Source organism: Leptidea sinapis, chromosome 11 (genome assembly GCF_905404315.1).
Source record: "Leptidea sinapis chromosome 11, ilLepSina1.1, whole genome shotgun sequence".
NCBI classification, from domain to species: Eukaryota; Metazoa; Arthropoda; class Insecta; order Lepidoptera; family Pieridae; genus Leptidea; species Leptidea sinapis.
In genome coordinates this window covers 4,644,045-4,669,868 of record NC_066275.1, presented here as the reverse complement: position 1 = coordinate 4,669,868, position 25,824 = coordinate 4,644,045, and the positions used below count along the sequence as shown (strand labels likewise).

The following is a 25,824-nucleotide window of genomic DNA, read 5'->3' as shown; positions in this document are numbered from 1 at the left end:
CGGCTGGATCACTTGGCGTTGCGTAGAGACGTCGCTTCATTGTGTGTTTTCTACCGCATTTATCACGGAGAGTATTCCGAAGAGCTGTTTCACCTGATTCCTGCCGCCGAATTCCACCTTTGCACGACGTGCCACAAGTTAGGATATCATCCCCACCATCTGGATGTGTGGCGGTCCTCCACAACTGTGGAATGAACTTTCTTGTGCGGTGATTCCGGGACGATACGACATTACCCATATCGTATCCTTCAAAAGAAGTGCGTACAATGGCAACGCTCCTGTTATTCCTCTGGGGTTGCAAGATAATGTGGGTGGCGGTGATCACTTAACACCAGGTGACCCGTACGCAAGTTTGTCCTTCTTTTCCATAAAAAAAAAATACTTTAAGGATTTGTTCCGAACGCTTGTAATATATATGATATACAGGTAAATGTCCTCATCCTCAATCATCCTAGCCTTGGGATAGTATTTTTGGTTTTGAAAAAAAGGTTATGATTGCATTACTCTTCACTAACTAGATGGCGCTAGTACGACATTGTAACTCGCTATCTTCTTTTAGCGCTCGTTTCAAGTAAGGAATTTGTATTGTAGCATAAAATGTTATCAAACAGTGTTGTGCAGTGATTATGTGTGTGTTGAGTGTACAGTCCGTAAGCAGCAAATTGTATATTAATGAGTAATTTTTATGACGTGTCTCTTCGCTATGTGTTCGAGTTTCAACTAGAGTTGAGACGTACTAGGCAAAATGCAATACTAGGTATGACGGTGCCTGTGACTCAAAAGTAACAGCGACAAATACCTGTTACAAAATACTAGCTACTGTAGTGAGGCGTATATTTTTCGTTGTTTGGTGTTACTTGTTAGCGCCATCTATGCGTATTATATAGTACTTTCTCTTGTGGTAACTTCGAATTTCAAAAGTTCTGTTTAGGTAAAGCTGTACAGACCTATTTATTATTTCTATAGTTTTGATGTAATAAAAATAATCATTATACTTTCGTATTCATTATGTTTCAATACTACCTATGCTTAAACAGTGATCCTTACCTAGTACACAATTAAAATGTGCCCTTATCATACGAATAATTCAACAATAAAGTAGAAATAAACATCATAAAAATATATTATTCAGTAGGTACTGTCAAATTACCAATATAGGTTTTTTCTTTCGAAGAGGTCAGCCGTATTTTCCTGCTCGTAGGCACAATATAACTCTGAATAAATACGATTACGAAAAATGATATCAGAGATAGCGTCTTCCATTTGAAATTTACTTCAATATTTTAATTAGGTACCTACCTATCTTATCTTAATAATAGTATGTTAAATAAATGTATGAAAGTGATGTATCTATTACTTACAAATGTGTCTAAAAGAAAAATATTCAGTAAACAATAAAAGTTAACAGGGTTTTTCTTATCCCACATATTTTAAAAGAAAAGTTGAACCATAACTATTTTATTACCTATTGAATTAAAAATAACATAACAGACCTACAAATCACACAATTATAGCTGTATCAAAATACTGTTAAAAAAATACCTACTAAATACTCCTAATTATTTGTTCAATAACAGGTATTACTCAAATATCAGTTGCTACTAAAATACTAGCTGTTATTAAATACTTGTTCAGTAACAGTTGTTACTAAAATAGTAGTTGTTATCAAATACTTGTTCAATAACAGGTGTTACTCAAATAACAGTTGTTACTAAAATACTAGGTGTTATAAAATACTCGTTGTTACAAAATACTAGTTGTTACAAAATACTCCTAATACTTATCACTGTTATTTTTGATATCTTGTCACAGTGACAACCGGTGATATTTTAATACCTGTTACAAATACCTGTGACGATAAATACGTCTCACCCCTAGTTTCAACCTTATTGCGAGCGCAATTGGTGCTCCCATAAGATTGTTGACATCGCACATGACGTGATTCATGATTGTGAGATATAAAATATGACATTGCCGGGTATATAAATATTAAATATATTGTTCAGTAATCAACAATCACAGCGCCATTTTTTTAGTTGTCGTGTTTTCGTGTACTGTATCACGGGCATGAATTGATAAGCTTGTTTTGTTTATTGTTAATTATATTTAGTGTTTGTATTGGGAAAAATAGAAGTTGCTGTGTTTAAAATAGGTAACTAGTAAGGTACTAAAATATAATGGAGAAATTTCAATGTCGCGATTGTGGCGAAAATACGTTTTTTTTTACGTAAATTAGGTACGTATCCTTTTTGCACAATTATCGTTCATACATAAAATAAAAATTGTTTCTCTTAATAGACCAATGCCAAATATTAGTTTAACTCAACAAAATGGTAAAACTATGAGATATTTCAATACCAAGTTTTACAAAAAAATACACTTGGCTAGCTGGATGCCGCCATTCCAATTTATTGTTCTGCTTGCTGTTTATTTTCTACAACGAAGATTGTGTGGAATGATACTGGTTACGGTGACTTGAATAATTTTACAAATCTTGCTAAAAAAACACGATCAATCTGACAGAACAGCAGAAAAATGTTAGTAAGTGAATATATTATTATTATTATATAATTATATTTATCCTTATAACAGGAACTAAGTTTTAAGATATTAATCGCAACTACGACTAGTTAGGCTTCCAGTGCTTACCGCGCTGGAAAACCAGTGTACGCCCCTGGTTATTGTATTGATAGGAGTGTAAACTTACTTTCAAGTACATCGGACGCCTTAAAGTGAAAATAACTATCATTGATTGAAAATAACTAAGATTTATTGATCTTTGTACGTTCGCACACGGACGTAAGCTCCAGTTTCAGTCAACTGGTAACAGAGCGGTTCATGATTATGTTTTTCCTTTACAGCCACAATGTTACCATCAAGGCTTATAACAACTTTTGCTTTGCAACTATTTGTTCGGGCACACGAACATTTATATCTCACCGTCTTCGCCGTGGGCGAACTTTTTGAAAACGTATGTCCTTCATATAGAAGCAGTTGTGCTCCTGATAACAAACTTATGAATTTTGCTGAAATAAATACACAGATATTTTACTACTTACTTCAAAGCAATAATGGACAGAAGTATAAAAAAGTGAATTATATTGCTTATTTTCTTTTGACTAGTCTTTTAAATGCAGCTATCGTTTATATATTACTAGCATAAAACATATTTATTCTCCCTTATTCAATGTTTCACTAAGATATATTTAATTTCGGAATAGTGACAGCCATATTCCACGTCTCATTATTAAAACTTTTTTTCCTAATTTCTATTTTGTATATTATATATGTACAAGCAAATAAAAGACTTCAACAGTTCAAAAGAGTGATAGACATTTACTTATCAAACAATCACCATTACACCAAATAAAGAATAAGTGCGTAAACTAATTTTGAATTAATTAGTCCACAATATGTTACTTAACAATAATGTTACTTATAATATTCACTAGCTAGATATTACTACATATGTAACAGATACTATACATTGTACAGTAGGTACAATGGCGACATTCAGTGAACATATTTGGGTTGAGTTAGTTAGCCGTAGCCATGAAGCTAGACGAACATGTACCGCGCGCCGTGGTTGTCCCACAGTAGGCACGAGGTATAGCACGTACTACGAGGGTAGTACGACGACCGAGGAGAGGCTCCTTTGTACAGGATGCCAGCTACATTATGGGTACCACAACGACGACTATTTCTGCCGTGAAACAGAAATGTGTAAGCATTATTGTGTTTGGGTCTGAAGGGCGCTGTAGCTGGTGTAATTACTGGGCAAATGAGACTAAACATCTTATGAGTGACGAGAAATAATTGTAGTTCCGCACAGCTTTTTAGGGTTTTTCGAAACTCTTGGTCGGCACTGCATTGTAATGGGCAGGGCGCATCAATTACCATCAGCGGACGTCCTACTCGTGTTGTCCATTATTTTCATAAAAAAAATATGCTAGTGCGGGTTCTAGATTACTTACAGGGTGTTCCGAAATGTTATTATGGAAATAATATTTATTTAGGTGAATTACTGTCGCCACTATAGCTCCACGCAATATATTTATGTATGAATTAAAAACTAAAACAATTTTTTCAATGGTCTCATCCCGAATCTGTTGATTTATTTCTCAGTACCTATCTCAAATTCTAATGTAGGTTCCTGTGTTTGTCAGCTGGTAGCGGCTTGGCTCATGAGTATGTTCCCCTGCAGCCGACACTATTTCATTACTATGACTGAGCACTACCTTTGCTTTACAACACTTGGTTATCACACTTGAGCATTTATATTTCACAGTTTTCAATCCGGGAACGCATCTTGAGAACGAAAATCCATTGTAAATAAGCAACTTAGCCCCGGACATCAACTGTATAAATTTAACTGAAAGTGTCATAAGGATTTTCTGTAGTAGGTATTTTGAAATGTATATTAACGGCCGTTTTCAATAACGTATCTCTAGTTACGGATACATTGCTGTCACCGTTTAATGACAACATTTTATTTCCCCATACTTATTCCTAATATAGTTATAGTCCTATGCTTTATGTCGATGGGTTATTGAAATGCGTAAAAGGATAGATTTGTCTACCTCTAGTAACTTAAACTAGATAGATAGGTTATTGAAAACGGCCTTAAAAACCTCTAAAAAGTACTTCGTAATTATAGTTTTGGCATGGTAATTGAAAGGTAAAAATATTCAAAATTATATCGAAGTTACACCAACATTAAAATTATTAAAGCGTGTAATTAAACATATAACGCTAAGCCGAGCTGAACATCCTCCAACAAACTCGACAAGTTGATCGGAGCAATGAAAGTATAGACATTTTAATGTTTACGTGGCAACAGCTTCAAAAAGTTGTACAAAGTTTTATGATTTTTCAATAAATGACTGTTTTATATATATAAGATTAGATTAAATATCTTACAATTTTAAAGATGCCTTATTTTACCGCCAAATCATACAGTATTATGAAATATGCATATATGTTCTTCTTTTCAAACATTTTTAAGCATATGAAAAAAAATAGATAATAGGTAAAATAATATATGTAATTATTTATAACAATATTTATTTACCGTGTAACTAAAACAATTTTAAAATAAAGTATATCACATTAAGTTCAGGCTAACCCAATCGTTTATATTATATATTTAACATTGTTAGGGCGTTTCTAAAAAGCACCCAAATGTATCACCTATCTAATATATAGATAGGTAAGAAAGAAACATCGAGTCTTTCGGTAATTGTTGATTTCAGACGACTCTTCTCAGTATTGGAAGATCTTCTACAACCAATGACCTCTTATTCCTCGTCAACGGATATATGCTCCAGTTTTGTCAACTGGTAACTGAGTGATAAATGATGATGAGTCTCTTATACACACACCATCATATTATCAAAGTCGAACCGAACGTTACAGCTACTTGTAATAGCACAAGAACATTTATGTCTCACCGCCTTTGGTTTTCGAACAATATCCATTATATAGAAGCACTTTTACTCCTTGACATGACATCAACGTTATAAATTTGCTGAAAGAGAGAAATATAAATTTAATTAATCAGAAGTTTTGTAAGTAACACAAATTAAAGCTACCATTCAAACACAAAGCAAATTACAAGTCAATGCATAGCTTTTACATGAATCATTACAACAATATCAAATTTTCACTTTCTTCTATTATAAACTTACTGATTCGTTTAATATGGTTCAGAAATATTCCAACATCCTTTACATTTCTCATAGACAGACAAAAACTCCGTGTATCGCGGGGACAACTATACACGGGTCTTCCATATTTCTATCAACGCACTTTCACATAAATATTTTAGGTTCAGACAACGATATATTTAATGCACTATATAACAAAAAAGGTTCTAAAACGGATGTATCAAACTACAGACCTATATCTAAGCTATGCCTAATAGCCAAAGTCTTTGAGAAGATAATACACACCCAGGTTTACGACTCATTAAAAACCTCCTTCCACCCATCTCAACATAGATTCCTCAAAGGGATATCTACTGTATCCAACCTTATCTTGCTCAGTGAATTTCTGACTGAAGCCGTAAACAATGGTAGCCAGGTAGATGTAGTATAAACCGATTATAGCAAAGCCTTTGACCGAATAGACCATAAGACGCTTTTATCGATAATTCAACTTTTCGGCATTGTCGGGGACTTGCATCGGTGGTCTTCATCTTATATTGACCGAAGGTCACAAGCTGTGGTAATCAGTAATTATATCTCGAGCTGGGTAACCATTCCCAGCGGGGTCCGCAAGGATCGTTACTTGGTTGGTCCTTTATTATTCACCATCTTTATAAATGATATTTCCTCCTGCTTTCATAACACTCGCATGCTCTGTTTTGCTGATGATATGAAGATATTTAATACCATTGCGACTCTTAATGATGTTGAGAACCTTCAAGCTGACCTACATCTACTGGACTACTATTGCCAAACCAATAAGCTTGATCTTAATTCCTCTAAATGCTCTGTAGTTACTTTCACACGCAAATATAACATTATACCATCGGAATATAAATTAAAAAGTCAAACATTAACAAAAAATAATGTCGTGCGTGATCTCGGAGTTTTATATGATTCTAAACTGTTATTTGATGATCGTATTGCACATATAGTCAAGAAATCTTCAAGCGTCCTGGGCTTTGTAGAACGCACATGTGCTTCGTTCAAAAACATCAAAACATTTAAAATTCTTTACTGCACATTCGTACGCAGTATCGAATATGCTTCCCATGTGTGGAACCCACAATACGAAACATATATTAGACGAATTGAGAGGATTCAATTAAAATTTATTAAGTATTTATGTTTTATGAGAAAACTATTATAATCTTTGCAAACGATTTGATATACTCTCTTCATCTTCTCATATTCTCTCCATGAGAAGAGAAATAGCAGATATTTCTTTCCTCCTGAAAATTACTTCCAATTTAATTGACTATCCCGAACTTTGATAAAAATTAAAATCCCTCTTAGTCTTTCGCGTTTCAATACAGGCAAAATTCCTACTTGTGGCGAGTGAGCAGTAACTTTAATAAAATCGATAAGCGAGAAGGCTTAGATCTATTTTGCACAAGCGTAGCATCGGCCAGGCACATGTTCAGTAACGAATTCTTTCACTGAATTGTTAGAGCATTAGTATGGTATAAGTATGTAATTACGATATTAGTATATCTATCACAATCGTTGACAGTATTAACTGAAGTGTTCGTAACTATTCTATACAAATATGTCGCTATCCGTGAGGACCTTTAATTGGCTTTTTGTCACTATTAGATTTTATTTAAAACTATTGTACGCTGTTGGTCATCCTATATGAAATAAATAAATAAAATAGATAAATTGGCCTGTGGCAAACAAATGCTAGCATACCATTCTGCATTAACCGTTCTTTGTCCCTCAAGAGGAATAGTCGCAACATGGCCGGTTTTGATGACAAACGTGGCCACCATTTTTTTTTGCAACACTCCGTGAACGAACAATTTTTGTTGGCTTTAACTCATTTTCGAACACCCAAACTCGTGACGGGTTTTTTGTTTCGGGTTCGTACGTGTATATCCAGGATTCGTCACCTGATACGATGTTGTATACAGCATTTGAGGATCCTGCGTGGAATCTTTCGAGAGTTCTGACGCACCAAGTAACGCGAGCCGCTTTTTGCTCTTCACAGAGCAAATGCGGTATCCATCGGGAAAACAACTTTTTTACACCTAATTGTTCATGCAAGATTATTTGTATTTGACTCATGCCAATTTCTAAAGTTGCCTGAATTTCGCGGTATGTCACATGTCGATCTTCCTCAATCAGCTTATCACAGCATCAACGTTTTCTTTGGTGACTGCAGTTTTTGTCGACCTTGACGGGGATCATCACTGAGCTTGACACGTTCACGTTAAAATTCAGCAAACCAGCGATTAATTGTGCTTCATCACGCAATGCAGAAATCATCCGGTCAACACACTGTTTTTGTGTTAAACCACTTCGAAAGTCATAATAAATCATCGCTCTAGAATTTTCTCGAGTCAATTCCATTTTCTCAACGACTAAACAAGTTTGAAAAGACCTTGTAACAAGGCTGAGAATCTTTTTTAAATAAATAAATGGTATTCGATTTTTAAAACCAAGGAGTTTTCAATTAAAAAGATTTTAATATGACAGGAACAGTGGAAATATTCCATTCCCGATACTTTTAGTGCAGCCCTCGTAGCACCAATACATACTCCGTGAGCTATGGCGGTTTACTGACAGACTGATGGAAAAACGCGGATAGATATATCCATACCTCATAAGGATGCTATACCTCGCACTGGTCAAAAAAAGTTTCGATGAAAATTCATATAATATATCGCTAAGGATTTTATTAAATAATAATAATAATTAGTTACTTGTTATCAATATAGTATATTTGCAAAAGGTTTTAGCTAAACGCTTTTTAAGGTATCAACTTCAACGATCAAATATTTGTATGCCGATATATTGGCGAATTGTGCTGTACACCTATCCATTTTTAACAACTATGTTGCCACGATTCATACAAATAAATCATTTAATTTCATCGTCTTAGAAACATCATCAGAGTAAAACTCTTAAGAATGCTGTCATAAATATTTCTAAGAAACGTACTCGCATGTAAGTTCCGTTTTTCGTCAATCTATAACTGAGTGGTTCATGATTATGACTTTCTGAAGCAAACAGTATAATGTCATTATAGTCCAGCATCACACTTGCTTTACATTTCTTTGAGTTGGTACACGAACATTTATATCTCACCGTCTTCTCACTGGGTTTGGCTTTCGAAAACGTATATCCATCATATAGAAGCAATTTTACTCCTGATGTCAACGTTATAAATTTTGCTGAAAGAGATAAACATAAATTTATTTAATCAGAAGTTTTGTAATTACCACAAATTAAAGCTACCATTCAAACACAAAGCAAATTACAAGTTATATTTTTTATTTTTTCTTTAATGCATAGCTTTTACATGAATCATTACAACAATATCTATTTTTCACTTCCTTCTATTATAAACTTACTGATTCGTTTAATATGATGGTTAAGAAATATTCCAACATCCTTTATAATTCTCATAGACGGACATAAACTCCGCTTGTGGTCACCATGTATCGTGGGGGTTCATGATTATGGTTATCTGTTGCAGCCACTATTTCATTGTTTAGATTGAGCACTACATAAGCTTTACACTTTTTCGTATCGACGCACGAACATTTATATCTCAACGATTTCAATCTGGGGGATGATTTAGAAAAAGTATATCCCTTGTATAAGAGTAATTTAGCTCCAGTTGCCACCGTTATAAATATTGCTGAAAGCGGTAAATTTTAATTTATTCAATTAATTATTGCCATAAATCATTGTTTATAATTGACATGCAAAAAACAACAAGTCAAGTCAGTTTCACATGCGGCCACTGAGTTCATAAACGTATACAACTACTAAACTTAAAATTATAACTCACTCTTACACACTGCACACATTTAATTAAATTAGTCTACATATAAGTTTCTTCTTACTTATTATTAGTTAGTTATTTATTTCACTTTATAAGTTTACAAGCTAAAATACGTTTTTATTTTAATGTAAATATTATCTTAATCGCAACTTTACCAAATTGCCCAATGGATGACCAGCGTTGGTTTTCAAACCAGCAAAAGTGTTAATTTGTGACCGCATAGTAACGTATACAAATAATATAGCAGTTCTTTTTAAAGTGAAACTTTTATTTCATCGTCTCAAACTCGCCTGTGTGTTGCATGTCGCTTGACGGTCGGGCGGCGCCTATAGTTCGCAGCAGCTGACCGTGTAGTGTATAGACTATTACTCATTTGTGCCAGTGCTCCACGGTATTTTGTTTGTTTTTTAATATGTGTATATAATCTATATATTTGTTAAGTGTTGTTTGTATATGTATGTCGTACTCTCCCTGATTAAAAATATTGATTGAAAAGTATTGGGAATCAGTCACCCCATGTAAGCTGTATATCTATATATACATGAAAAAAATTGAGAGTATTCAAAAGTATTAAAATTTCATAATTTTTAATACTTTTCAATCAACATTTTTAACCAGGGCTAAGACACAGAGTTCAATAAAAATATTAGTTTGGGACTTAGTCTACCTTTATTATTTTCTATTATCATTCCAATTTTCCAAGTATAAAATTAAGATTGATAAAGCGATTTTTCTATATACTTACGATTCTGATATACTTAGTTAACACTGAAAATGTTTAGAAAATGAAAAACGGCTTAATGTAGAAAGTTGCCAATACTTTTATTGTTTTTAGAAGTAATCTCCGTTCCTCTCTACACATTGTCGCATTCGATGGAACCATTGAGAAAAGCAGTGGGCCCATTCTTCCTCAGGGGTCTCTTCTATGGCATTTTCGTACGCTTTCACCGCATCTTCAGGGCTCGTAAAGCGAATACCTCGAATTTTATCTTTAGTTCTTGGGAATAAATAAAAGTCGCAAGGCGCCAGGTCAGGACTGTATGGCGGATGACTCAATCTCTCGACACCTGACATATTCATATATTCAACAGTCCGTTTTGCGGAGTGCGCTGAAGCATTGTCGTGGAGAAGGAGGATCCTGCTTCGAGGGCGCTGCTGTCGAATTTTTTCCAAGACAACAGGCAAATAGCGATTGACATACCAGTCTGCAGTAACTGTCCTTCCATCATTTAGCACAACTGTCGCGAAATGACCTTTCCGATCAAATAATGAGGCAATCATCTTTTTCCTTGACTTCTTCCTTTCTTTACCTTAGTTGGCCGATGCTCGAAAGGAAACATCCACTGAGCTGATTGTCTTTTGGTTTCGGGTCGTAGCAATATATCCAGCTTTCATCACCTGTGACGATGTCAAATAGAACATTTGAGTCACCGCCGTTGTACTTATCTTACATTTGGCGACACCAGTCCATGCGAAGGTGTTTCACCACGTTCCGAACTTCAAAATGACCCACTTGAGTGGAGCTTGTGCATCGGCTTTAGCTCCGGAAACAGGCGTATGAGGGAAGCTATCTCTGTACCGACGGTGGTACAATTCGCGAGCCGCGACCAGATTGTTGTTTATTATTATCACCGTACCCACACACAATATCATGTCGTTCATATTCATTGTTCCCATGATCTGCCATAATTATCACACGAAATCCAAAGTACAACGCGATGAACTGACAAACACGACTGCAGGAAGATAACTAAAGTATAAAATATCTTATTTTGGTAAATAGGTAAATATCCATTGAAATTGGGATTGTGATTAAGGTGTATGCACACTACACAAAACCATATGGCTTGTGTTTATGTACTTCAATTGCAATTACAATAACTTACTTCCTGTTATTACTTATTGTTATTATATAAGAAATAAACAAAAAAAGAAATTTCACGCATAATTAATGCGTCAATTATACAGACAGAGGTGTAATTTTTCCATCCACGTTTCACTATGCTTATTTCCCACATAGTAGGGGGCGAGCCTCCACATTTCTAAACTCCGGGCTGCTACTGAGAATTTTCTTACATAAAACCCAATAACTGCCCCCCCCCCATGCCAATCCCGGCCGGAGTTTTTTGCCCGGAATGGAATACCTACCTACCTATTATAAATACGAGGATGGTCAAAGATATCTATTTATTAACTATGTTTGACTAAATTAATCCGTGAAGAACAATTTCTTAATAGGAGCCTATTAGAATTATTTTTATTCGATAATACATTTCTTGCTAATACATATAATATAATTTTTTGATAATACATTGCCCTTGAGCTTCTTGAAATAAAGAATCGCGTCTATTTCGTCCTGCAGGCCTACCATCAACATTTAATTAGCGATGCGATTGCGATGCTGTTCAATTTAGGTACCTAAACTGAATCGCTAAAATTCGTACCATGAAGTGCCTTTTACTGAATGGCGTTTGGATCGCTTATGAAGAATGAACAAAATAAAATTTGTCTGTGGTCAGCGGTGTGAGAAAGAGATGACGCTCTACAGTCGTTGCATAAGTTTGTCTCTCTTACTCGAACCAAATGCGTAGCGTTTCGAAACCTATATGATATGAGTTTAGCGGTATTTTGCGTAGAAAATACTAAAAAAACATTTTAAAATTGCGCTTTATAACGTCATATTATAAGCCATTAAGTTTTTTTTTGTACTTATTAAATAATAGTAATATAAATATATAAAGTTCTTTGAATTACAAATTTAATGTTTGCTTAGCTTAAAACGCACCTCCATTGATGTTTGATTTGACAGCAGCACAGAGTACATTTTTTTAATTCGTTCTTGCGTATAGGCTGTAGCCCAGGCCCTTACTGCCTCGTCTTTAGTATTTTCATTTTCGGTATTTATTTTCAGTATCTTGTTGTACAAAAATGTCCAATAAAGTATTCTCATCTCATCTTTTTTCAATAAAATTTTCCTGTTCTGTATGTTTTCACAATTTTATAAAAGTTATTAATAACACGATTCACTTTCCTCTAAGGAAGTAGCAACTTTTTTCGAATCGCTCACTTTGACACAAAAGCTTTTCAGTTTAGGTTGCAATATTAGTTCATGGTACGAATGAATGAATGAACTAAAACAGTTTGCAACTCACTTTCTGACGTGATTTGACATAAACCTAAATTAGATAGCTCTAATAACGTCGTGGTACGAAATAGCAAAGCAGTTAATTTTAGGTTGTCAATTGAATCGCAATAAGAGTTCATAGTAGGCCCGCTGTTCTATTGATTTAATTTGATTTTGATTTTCAATTAAGCTCTTATCCATAGCGAAACACAATTCTTGCTCGATTTGCTCTCGCTCATCAATTTCTACATCTAAATTTAATAATTCTATTTGACTTTGGAGCGTAGAGAATACATTTTCAAATCTACTGAACTTCAAAGAAAGCTCATCGAACTCAACAGATGTGACTGTAGATTTCTTTGTGATTTTATTTAAATAATTTTAAAATTTGGTCATTTGACCTTAAATTGAGCTTCGTTTTGTAAACAAAATTTTCATCTCAGAAGTTATGCTCTGAGTTTCACCTTTCATTGAAGCAATAAATGAATGAATATTTAATAAAATATTAAAATAAAGTTAGCTCACGTTCCTCACTCGGTGATATTCAGGCCAGCCACCCAGCTGTACGTACCACAGGAACCAACTTTGGTAACCGCCGTTGTTAGGTCCGTTTAATTAGCCTTGAATTTTTCGGCAAGAAACTTTAAATAAAACGTAAAAACTGGCACGATTATAAATTATTTGTATGAATAAGGCTAGTTTTAAACGTTTGTTACTTATTTTCTGCTTCAATTACGTTAATACGTGTATATAAGTAAGTATAAGTGACTTAGACAGACGTACTTAACATAACACCAGGAGTACTTAAAAGCTGCGCAGCATACAAATAAGAAGAATGGTACGTACCTACGCTTTGTTTATGTTTAAATCCGTAGGTAGGTTACCTTATTTTGTTTACAAACAACTGCTCCGCCTAAAAATGGCGGTCTCTTTAAAAGTTAGGGTTGTTTAAGAAAAGAAATTGAAAAATATAAATTTTATTTTGTAGGGGTTTTTTATTTTTATTTGTTTATTAAAACTTAATCAACACCATACCGTTGCACATGACTTAAATAACATAGCATTGAAGGGATTCTATACCCTTTCTGATTGATGATGATAGCCTACGTACGCTATTCACAATCGGAAATATGCTCCGTTTTTGGTCATTTGGTATCGGATTGGCTCATGTATATGATTATCTGACGCAGATATTATTGTATTCTCATAGTTAAGCACTACAGTAGCTTTACAATTCTTCATAGTGGCACACGAACATTTATATCTCACTGATTTCAGATTTTGGGCCCATTTCGAAAACGTATGTCCGTTATACAGAAGTAACTTTGCTCCTGATAGCAACGTTATAAATTTTGCTGCAACAAGTAAACAAATTTTTTTATACTTGAATTATAAAAAATCAATAAAAGAGACTTGCCACATGCATAATATTTATTTATATTTAAAAATATGTCTATAAAGAGCGGTCATTTTATGAGGCAAAGAACATACAAAAAAATAAATTAAATCAAATGGTATAATTTCTATTGTAATGGGTGGACAATGTAATAAGTAACAATTAAATTACACTTTTACAAGTACATTTATTTATTATATTTTACTTAACACAATTGTTTTGGATCCTAAGTTTGTGAGTTAAGGGGAGGATAGAACATTCCAAAATTTTAAGGGCTTATTATATTAGAATCAGTTTCTTATCGTTTTGACGAATATTCCTAAAGATTATTATTATATGAGAATCAGTTTCTTATCGTTTTGACGAATATTCCTAATGATTATTATTATATGAGAATCAGTTTCTTATCGTTTTAACGAATATTCCTAAAGATTATTATTATATGAGAATCAGTTTCTTATCGTTTTAACGAATATTCCTAAAGATTATTATTATATGAGAATCAGTTTCTTATCGTTTTGACGAATATTCCTAATGTTTATTATTATATGAGAATCAGTTTCTTATCGTTTTGACGAATATTCCTAATGATTATTATTATATGAGAATCAGTTTCTTATCGTTTTGACGAATATTCCTAAACATCTGTCAGTCGACAACAAACAAAGATTCGTCATACACATGTTCATCTAGCGGGGTTCGAACCCGGGCACACTTAGAAGACGTCCGAGTTGGTAATCAACAACAGGCTATGAGGTCCACGTTTACCGAAACAGCAAATTCCATGAGTGTTTTAGGCTCGTATTCCAGATTTGTCGTTACGGAATCAGTGATCAAGTTTGTTTTGTCACTGTCTTCGTAACTGTGCATAAAAGAGACAAAATACTTTGCGTGATGCATCATGTACCTACTAGGACGTCTTCTGTTGTGACAGTTCAGTGAGAATTGCACACCAACTGTGTTATTAATAAACGCGAAGTAAAGTTTGGTCACTACAGAGTTAAATGACTGGGAGAAGTAATTTTGTCAATCGATAATTTAGCGGTTCGTGATTGTTTATTGAAGACGGTTTTATCTTGATGATTTTTAAAATATCAATATCACTTTAACGTGCTACAAACATCCAAACATCATCAGAGTAAAACTCTTAAGAATGCTGTCATAAATATTTCTTAGAAACGTACTCGCATGTAAGTTCCGTTTTTCGTCAATCTATAATTGAGTGGTTCATGATTATGACTTTCTGAAGCAAACAGTATAATGTCATTATAGTCTAGCATCACACTTGCTTTACATTTCTTTGAGTTGGTACACGAACATTTATACCTCACCCTTGACATACGAGCAGTACCTCTGGAAAATGTGTATCCTTTATATGTTAGTAATCTCACTCCAGAATCTAAGATTATAAATTGTGCTGAAAGAGGTAAATGAATATTATTAAGTTATCATTATTGATTACAAAATTTCAATCCATGCACAGACTCTAGCAATAAATACACAATACAATATTATATATGTGGCACTTAAAGAAATACAGAATTCACTTATTTTATATAATAATTACTAATTAAACTGTTTTCGTTTCTTCGGTTCGATCTAGCTTCGGTGCCAGGAATCAACCTTTTTTATTTTTTATTTAAATTAAACATTTTATTTAAGTATTTAATTATTTTTTTTATTAAAATAAGTTTCAATACATAAAAATTAAATTAAATGAGAATTTCATTAATATAATTCATAGTTCATGAAATAAGGATTTGCTTGAAGTTAATTCTAGTAGAGTCTAAAAGATATATAATAATTAGCTTATATAACAAACAAATCCAAGAACTGTTCAAAAGTAATCATAATAATTATTTATAGAATATTTAAAACATTATCATAATTTTCCTTTTGTAGAATACATTTATTAAAAACTATGAATGATACTTATACTATATCCTACTACTACATAAATGTTTAACTTTTGAGTTGTTACGACTTTAATATTTTTAATTTATTATAAATTGTTAAGTTTAATTTCAAACAACATAGCCTGTAAAGGCACTTAGGTGAACAAACAATGGGAAAACTCTACATTTAAATTTATACTTAGTCTGGCCATAAATACTGTTACAATTAAAAATAAACAAAATATTACAATTGAATTTGGAATCTGTCAATATTTATATAACTGTTTATAGAGGTTTCTCATTTTGGCGCCAATACATTGCTGTGATTGCATTACACAAAGTGGATACAACATGGAGCCAAATGCAATTTTTAAAACTCTCCATACGCTTGGTATTCAGTAAAATGTTTGTATACCGGGCTATTAATAAGATATGACTTTCCAGGGAGTGTTCGTACGAAAAAGGTGGTCAAAGTAGTAAGGGAAAGAATTCGAAGAATTCTTGTCCGAAAGCAAAAGATTTATCTCGGAAGATGAAGGTAGCACATAGAACTATGTCGCGTATTTTAAATGATGACTTGCAGCCTATAAGAGACGTACTGGTTATTTCTTAACTAATAATTTAAAAAAGAAAAGAGTGGTAAAATCTGATCAACTACTGAAGCAAAGGGAGGTCACAGAAAAATTTTGTTTAGGGATGAGATTTTTTTTACAATTGAGCAAAGTTTTATCAAACAAAATGACCTCATTTATTCTTAAAGCTGTAAGAAAGCTTTCCAATTAGTCGACGGAGTGCAACGTGGGCACTATCCGACTTCAGTGATGGTTTGGTGGGGTATTAGCTATGAAGGAGTGACTGAGCCATACTTTTGTGAAAAAGGTATCAAAACATCGGCACAAGTATATCAAGACACCAATCTTGAGAAGTTAGTAAAGCCCCTCAACAACACTATATTAGATAATCCAGAATAGTCCTTCCAGCAAGACTCGGCGACGGATCATAAAGCTCGATCTACGCAGTCTTGGTTGGAAACGAACGTTTCGGATTTCATCAGAGCTGCAGACTGGCCGTCGTCTAGTCCCGATCTTAATCCGCTGGATTACGATTTATGGAGTACCAAAATCAATCCGTACGATTGGCAGTGAAGAATTTTCGCATGGAAAGAGTGCGTGCTTCTATTGATAACTGGCCTCAACGTTTAAAGGACTATATTGCAGCCAATGGAGACCACTTCGAATACGCTTTTTATACTTTAAATTGTTTTATATTATTAATGAATTAAACTAACACACTGTAAAAGTAATAAATGTTATTTGCTATAGATTTTTTTTTATATTTGCTTAGTATTTATGGCAAGACTAGGTATGCTACGATAGTAAAACTTGTACAAAAATAAGCGTAATTTTTTATTTAATTTTTGATACGAACATATCCACATTTTGTCCATTTATATATCGGCTGTACATGGTTATGCTGTTCATTTACATATAAAATCTTGTTGTCCAAGCTCACGTGTATATAAGACTTGCATTGTTTCTGCATAGCGTTAGAACACTTGAACCTCGAGCCTCCATTCCTTATGAGACATCCTCTTGAGAAAGTATATCCGTTGTACATAAGTAACACTGACCCAGTAGCCAAAGTGATGAAACAAGCTACAAACAAATTATTAACTGGTTAATCATTCCTTTCGCGACTGTCGTTGCGTAGTATTTTTTTTACGGCCTCCAAGACCCACGTCCTATGTCGCTGTAAAACCACTTAATAAGTCGGAAACTCTCCTAGTGTAGGTGGCGGTGATCACCTAGACGTCACCAACCGTGAGCGTACATTCTTTTGTCTGTTTTTTCAATAACAAAAATGCCGAAAGCCCTCTTATGGCGAGTTTACTTTCAAAAATTACGGCAAAAGGAAGCGAACTAAATATAAAGAGTGTTTGTCTACGATTCACGGAAGGCGAGAGAATAAAAACGGAATCCACTGTTTCAATGGCTTTTCTTGACCATTGTATTTGTGTATGTGCACAGACCTCATTGAGTGTTATATCTAATAAAAGTAAGCCACAGTAGGCAGTAGCCGCTCTTCACGATCGTTAACTGACCAAAGGGCATTCAACACGTCGCGACAGTACACGTTAATTGGTTCACTGAATTTTTTACATTGCGAATACACATCCGCCATACCTACACAGGTATGAGTAGGAGATAGTGGGTTATAAATCGATGGGATATAAATCACTTAATAATACACGTGAAAAATTAATGGCAAAATCTTAATTAAAAATCTAATTAATTATTTACACACTTACTTTAGCCCACTTTAATGAAACCATGCTTGGTCTCTTTATATTTGACTGGGTCATGATCATGATCTTCATAAGCACGTAATACAACATTTTTTTTCATTTCACTGATACTCAGATAATACCTGTATCTTTTACACAAATAAAATTTGATAAACAAAATTTTATGAACGATGCGGGACTCGAACCCACGACCTCCGGCGTTCCGTGCCGGTGCTCTAACCAACTGAGCTAACCGTTCGAGTAACGCGTCGTTATAAAATCTTGTTGCCTTTGTTCAACTCTCAGGTTGTGGCTTCATCTACAGGATCTACTTTACAGTTGATAACCTGCTCAATCCCAATATTTGCATATTAGGAAATTGACTTAGATGTCGCTCTAGTAAATCTAAACAATATGTTATGTTTTCAAAGTGATAACCCTCAATTCTAGATGAAGCCACAACCTGAGAGTTGAACAAAGCAAACAAGATTTTATAACGATACGACACTCGAACGGTTAGCTCAGTTGGTTAGAGCACCGGCACGGAACGCCGGAGGTCGTGGGTTCGAGTCCCGCATCGTTCATAAAATTTTGTTTATCAAATTTTATTTGTGTATTAATTCTAGATTATCACTTTAAAAACAATAACATATTGTCTGTACCTTTAAATTTATAATTTGGTATATTACTCAATGAAATCGAACTAAAGAAGAATTGGTGTATTTCTAGACTTCTCTAAGACACTGTATCCCATAATAATAAATCAAAGGTGATGGGTGTAAGAAGGATAAGCTTTTACTTAACAATGGTTTTAGAGCTCTCTTATTTTCGTCCCTCAAGGGAGTATTTTAAGCCCACTGCTATTTATTTATATTATATTTAATACATATATTACATTTAAGATATACACATCAATGATACCAGGCTTGTGTTAGACGTTCTGAAAGATACTAACGTTATATGTTATGCAGGTAACACTGTCTTTTTATTCAAAGACAAATCTTCAGAAGACGAGTTTATCCAAAGCTGAGTATGGTATGAGTCTATTATCGAACTGGCACTTCCGTAACCTCTTAACTTTGAACACCTCGAAGTCCTCACATATATATTGCAAGAAGGTGTGGGCGGCGGTGATCACTTAACACGCGGTGATCCGTACGCCAGTTTGTCCTCCTTTTCCAAAAAAAAAAAAAAATGGCGAACCATAATATAGAATATTCTTTGCAAACACAGGTACAAATACATCGTGTCAAAACTCACAGAATTTAATTTTAAAATACAAATGTCGCTGTAGTAAATTTTCTTTTCCGTACTTATATAAAGCTATAAATCGTGCTTGTCCTATACTAAATTTGAATTCAAGTAATTCCAAAAATAAAACAACATCCTTCTTACAAACTCTATATTATAATAGAACCTCATCTATATAAACAAATTGATGGAGGTTTGTATTTGTGCGCGCATCACCGAAGAACTACTGGATATACGACTTTACACATCTGGCCCATATCTAAAAATATATTGCGATATATTTGTTTAAAATAAAGATATTACAATTTTACGAAGCAGCGATTATTTTACAACAGTTATTTTACAAACACACTAGAAATAATTGTACTGTGACTACGAGCTCAGTCATGTATACACGAGGACGAAGTCGCGGCTGTCAGCTAGCAAATAATTATAATATGAAGTAAACTCACCAACACAATAAAACACACGCAAATACATTATACTTTTTATTTATCTAAAAGTAATAAACAACTCTTTGAAATTATTTAAGTTTTATCAATTTTGATTTTGTCTTAACTTTTATTACTTTTGTTTTTTTTTTTTATTCATATTAAAAAACAGAGTACAATGAAGACTTAAGACTAAGATGCGCCACAGAAACCTGTGTAGTGCAAATGCATCACTTCGCTCACAACTACTGTACTTAAGAAGTATTTATATCAATATTTTATTTTTATACATAAGAAGGTATAGGTACTGTTAAATAACAAAAGATGAAATATAATACACCTGTAATTTATTTTTTTTACCGCTCAAAGGGTTATACTGCACTGTTAGCAGTCGTGTTTGTTAAATAAGTTTAGGACGGCCACGATAGAGATTGACCGTACAGTACGGACCCCGTATTGTAAACATTTTTGTGATTTTTGTGATATTTATTTGACCCATAGACAACAGACACATTGGTATTTGATTGGCTAATCTAAGGCCACTTGTATCTTGTGCCGTATTCAAACGTTGTCACCGATCACAGAGCAGTTCGCACGCAATACGCATATAATATTAATTATTAATAATTCATCAGTGGTCAACGACCTAATCGCATCACATCAACAGTAATCAGTGTAACGCAACTCATGTTTCATTGTAGAAACGCCGAGAAGACAGTTAAGCACCAGGAGTTCCTAGAGGATAAGCGGAGGCCATCTCTTCCTCGGAGTCTAACGATTCCCTTCGTCTGGCTAATGTTAAGCCATAACTGATTTTCATTATTAATATCATATGTTTTACCACACACGCGCTAATATAATAGGATAAAACATATCAATCAAATTACTAGATAAGCAGTCTTGATCGAACGAAAAATATTCAAACGATTTAATAATATTATTAGAAAAACAGATATTTATGCATCAATATTATATGTATTATCAGCATGCTTAACTGGAGTAATCTGGTTACAGCATCCTGTGGCATTGAAAAGTCTAATTCAATGTGCTAATTTTGGACGTTCAGCTGATGGTAATTAATAAGCCTTGCCCATTAGAATGCAGTGCCGCTCAGGATTCTTGAAAAAGCCCAAATTCTGAGCGGCACTACAATTGCGCTCGTCACTTTGAGACATAAGATGTTAAGTCTCATTAACCCAGTAATTTCACTAGCCACGGCACCCTTTAGACCGAAAGACAATAATGCTTCACCGCAGAAATAGACGCCGTCGTGGTACCCATAATCCAGCCGGCATCCTGTACAAAAGAGGAGCGAAATATTTTCTATTGCTAATATAGTTAAACATCAATGAGGACCAAATCTTTAATAGTTTACGCTGTCTCTTTAGCCTATTTTAATGAAACCAATTTTGGTCTCCTTATACTTGACTGGGTCATGATTGTGATCTTCATAAGAAAATAAAACCACATTCATTTCACTGATATTCACATACGACTTGCATCCTTTAGAATACTTTGAGCAATTGTATCTCAACGTGCCGCCTCTTGTGCGACATGTTCCCTTCCAGAACGTATATCCATTGTAAGAGAGAAGTGTAGCTCCCGACACTAATTTGATAAATTTTGCTGAAATTAAAGAGACTCATATTAATCAAAATTGAAATATTTAATATTTTAGTGACAAGAAATTAAACTGCTCAGTACTCTTATCCGACCTCTCATTAAAGACTTTTTATTTTACATGATCTCATTGTGATACAGAGATTGACAGTTTATTATTTACTGACATTGACACATGAATGACATATTGTGTCAATCTCATCAAGTCAAAGCCAATATATGAACTAAACACATTTTGGCTTTTTCTTCATGGTTATATTATTCAATGTTTGCGGTAGAGGTCGCGTAAAATGTGTGATTTTAATTCTAGTTACAAATCAATTATTAATTTGTACACAATTTTTTTTCTTTCAATTAGGGAACAATAATATAGTTATGATAATGTTGCCCCACTTGTATTACAATGTAGACTTAACTTTAGACTAAGAAGTAATTCTACTTTAACTTAAACTGCTAGATAGATTAAACTAAGAATGTGTCCATTAACACATTTCTTAATGTCTCTATTAAGGGGAAGTCACTGTGTTCATGTGTCTTTTATAATATCACTATTTTTTTTATTGTATTACACTAATGCACTACACTAACTCAAAAGGTTTACACTAAAATAGAATAAATATATCAATCAAATATTAAACTTAAGATCTCAAACGCTATGTGGTTAGTTTCCTAGTAAGCAAAGGTACAAAGTATTTAAGACCTGTTTTGGATAAACTCCCGTTAAGGTCCGAGAGCTGACACCAATTTTCTGGTAGGTATTTTAGGCAAGCTGAAAACTTGTTCCATACCTCTCCTATTATAACCTTAACTCGGAGGTGCAGATCTGGCTGGTGAGACGCGGGGTTAAATGAATCCCTAAGGTTTTAAAAATATCATTTTTATTTTTCCAAAAATATGTTAGAGGCTATATGCAATTTTTATATGTTGTACTTTTATGTTTAAAGAATATAACAATATAAATATCGGGACTTTAACCATTGCCAGGCGCGTGCAAAAATATTTTGCAAAACAATATAAAAAATGTATTTGAGGCAACTTGAAATTTTAATAGGGTATTTTTTTATTACTAAAAAATAAGATTCTCAAAATGACATATCATTTTTGTGTGACTTTCTACCTGACACGTGATCTAACAAATTATGAAACAAAACAGGTACGAGTGAGTAGCGCTATAGGCAGCTATCTTCGTTCTTCCTAACCGAGTTACTATTGGCTCTGCTGGGATCACGTGACTTACAATAGCTATGAGGTTTGTAGTCGAAATTTCGGAGTATAAAAAAGAAAATTTAGTGAATTTGTGCAAAAAATGCATAGTATAAAAATGATTGTGTTGATTTGTGCGTGATAAACAGACATATTTAGGATATATTAGATTATATAATAGGAGAGGCATGGAAAAAGTTTTCAGCTTGGCTCAAATACCTACCCAAAAATTGGTGCCAGCTCTCGTACTTATTACCTGCTATTATATTGTACAATAACCATTGTTTTTAGTCAGAATACATAATATCTCATCAATCTTAATTTAGGGTTTTATGTATGTAAGAAAGCAAAATTTAATCGAAATTCATTTAATAATTTATGTAACTTTGAGATGACTATTAGACAACTAATATTACTTAAACACTTACGGTCGTTTTCAATAACGTATCTCTAGTTACGGATACATTGCTGTCAACGTTTAATGACAAGATCTTATCCATCCATAGTTATGTCTAATATAGTAATATCCAATGCTTTAAATCGATAGGTTATTGTAATGTAAGCAAGCATAAAAGGATAGATTCGTCTACCTCTATTAACTTAAACTATGGATAGATAGGTTATTGAAAACGGCCGTTAATTGACATCATTTTTATACAATTATGTACGAATAGCGAACTACAATTCTAATAATTAAGTACAAACTTTTTCTAAAGGAGTCTTTATTTAAATTAATATGTAGGGATCTTTGACATGCATGCCTATATATATACGTCTATTGTGTATAGCCACAGACAAAACGGTTCAAGGTCATTTCAAAGACGGATATAGCCAGAGGAAGTTTTTATATACCTAATCGGTTCGTGATTATGTTCGCACTGAGTGTGCAGTATTTCATTATCTGCGCTCACGTGTAGATACGCTTTACAGGCCTTTCTCGAACAACTGTAGCGGGCGCCGCCGTCGCGGATGTTTCCGCTCTTGGAGAATGTGTAGTCCATGTATTTAATTAATTTCACACCACTCACCAATGTCATAAAGCAAGCTAAAATGTACAAATAGCTTATTATAAAAACATCGAATGAAACGAACCTTGGTGTCTTACCTATTAAATCCCCCACTTTTGTCAAAAAGTTGTCAAAGGGAAGGATGTTTTGTGAAAAGGCGGCTAAGACGCTGATGCTCGGCTTTAAGACGAGAACTCTTATATAATCTGAAGTGAGCCCCTCATCGAGTGAACTCATCGCGTGGGGGCCAATGGAACACACTCAGTGCTAGTGATGGGCCGAACATGGGTTTCACCGAATACGAACATTCGGTACATTTATTTTCCTTCAATCAGACCTGATTATAATATATTATTCTAAAGAGTTTACACAGCAGCCTAATCCCAAAAAAGCTAGATAGTAGATACCTATATTTTGCATTAAGTTATTATCTTTTTACCAACCTACTTTACTTGAAAATAAAGCTTCAGTGACGACAAAAACAGAAAGCTATACTCTAAAATACTTACCTCATTACACTGTACACTCAAATCATGATAATACACGGGTCAATAACAGTAAAAACTTTGAGTATCACTTTGCCGAATATTAGGTGATTCAGCCGAATATTCGGCCGAATATGAATATTCGGTAAAGCTGCCGAATATGCCGAATACCGAATATAAAACGAATATTCGGCCCATCTCTACTCAGTGCCACTGAGTGTGTTGGACAGTCGAGTGGGACAAACAAACTCTTTACTATATGTTTAAATAGATTTTTATTTATTTATTTAAGGACAATCAACGGGTTACAATTAATAGAACGTAGAATGTAGACCCACTTAGAGATTGCCACAGCTTGTAAAAGAGATACTAGTTACAAGCAGAAGAAACGAAACAGAAGAGGGACAAGATATTATAAGATCTAACAAGCTGTAACAGTCAACTAGCTGGTTCTAGTACAATGAACAAATAACACACAATTAGAGCTAACTTAAAAATCTTCTAATATATCCGTGAATGTAATTACCCTTAGATCATTCATACGTCGAGATAGACTATGTTACAGTTAACCTCTATTTTGAGCAATTCACACACATTCACACAAAGTGTCATACAAATCGCAAAGTGTAAGACGTAGCTTGTCACACACACTACAGTACGACTCTAGACGTATAAATTATCTTTGCCTTTACCTTTCAATACATTACCTAAACGCTTATGACATTCTAGACGGTGACGGAGACTTTATGGGTATACTATGCTTTGAACCAGACATTCCTCAGGTCATCTCTAATGACTATATGAAGTCAGAATTGAATTAGCATTATATTTTAATACAATATTTAAAGTGCTAAGTATTCGCAATAACTATGCATCCTGCAACCCTTATCAGCTGTTTTCCTGAACTCTCTTTGACCTAAAATAGATGAATAACGTAGATGTGACATAATATCCGAAAATAGTAAAATACCTACTATTCATTGCAGCTGTGAGGCAATTTATGTTCTCATTTTGCCATAAAGACGAAGTTATTGTGTATGTGCATTTTCCTAATCTGACATTGCAAAATCATTCTAAATTTGTATTTATTTTAGTTATGTAATGATCCAATAAATATTAATCCAGTAATTCTAATCGAATTATTAAACTATGTAATGCGCACATTTAGGTTAAAAAGATCGACCTGTCTGCGTAATACTCTTTGAATTTTGAATTATGTTTTTTGCTCCAATCACAATCACGCAATATTCCTCAAAAGATGCCGACTGCCGTCATAAACAAAACCGCTAATTAAGGCGTATTCACACTGCACCATCTTTAATTCAAGATATTTTTGTTATGTTGGAAATTAAATTCATTAGTTTCACATTTTTGATAAGTTATTACCTAAGCAATGGGACCCCCATATTAAAGGATTGGCGAATAGGCTTAGTTCTACAGCATATTCCTTAGTTATTTTCATAGTACTATCAATCAAAATCACTTTATCAATGTAGGTCACGGAAATGACACTTATGAATGTCAAAAAAATATGTTGAGCTACTGAGAAGAAGTAGCAAGAAACTCATTGCCCCTCTGTTATATCAAGATTTACATTTCCATCGGTTTACAAATAATTTCAATTAAAATA

The 25,824-nt window shown here is 33.9% G+C and overlaps 1 protein-coding gene and 1 long non-coding RNA gene across 2 annotated transcripts in view; both read right to left on the bottom strand.

Moving 5' to 3' along the window:
* LOC126966760 (uncharacterized) overlaps positions 1-25,824 on the bottom strand; it is a 211,286-nt gene that overhangs the window by 99,741 nt on the left and 85,721 nt on the right. The window lies entirely within an intron of this gene.
* Positions 5,048-9,115, bottom strand: LOC126966796 (uncharacterized). The gene is made up of 2 exons (XR_007729816.1): positions 8,796-9,115; positions 5,048-5,527 (listed from the first exon to the last, which is right to left on the bottom strand). It is a non-coding gene; the product is annotated as an uncharacterized LOC126966796 (long non-coding RNA).